Here is a 384-nt window from a genome sequence, read left to right on the forward strand (position 1 = left end):
AAGGCAGCTCCTTGATTCTAGGCATCAGCTGGTAAAAAATCCATCGAAACTAACTCCGCCCTTCGCCGCTCGACAAGTTCAGACACGTCATGACCTTCAACCAATCAGAGCCGAGATACAAAGCAACGCCTCCCACTCCTTCCTGCACCTTCTTGTTACAGCTCTTTTGACTGGTTCTCGTATCCATGGCTTTTTAATCCCGATACCCTGATTGGCCGATTCCAAATGTCAAAAATACTTAAAAAAGAAAAGGTTTATTCTAACTCGACAAATTCTTGCCGCCATTTTTTTTTTCGTCACACATGATTTTTATTAAATTTGAGCCTATGCATTTCCTTCATTTTTTCCATCTACCAACTGATTTTCTTAGAATCTTAGAAAGTC

Source organism: Penaeus monodon, chromosome 34, assembly GCF_015228065.2.
Source record: "Penaeus monodon isolate SGIC_2016 chromosome 34, NSTDA_Pmon_1, whole genome shotgun sequence".
Taxonomy (NCBI): domain Eukaryota; kingdom Metazoa; phylum Arthropoda; class Malacostraca; order Decapoda; family Penaeidae; genus Penaeus; species Penaeus monodon.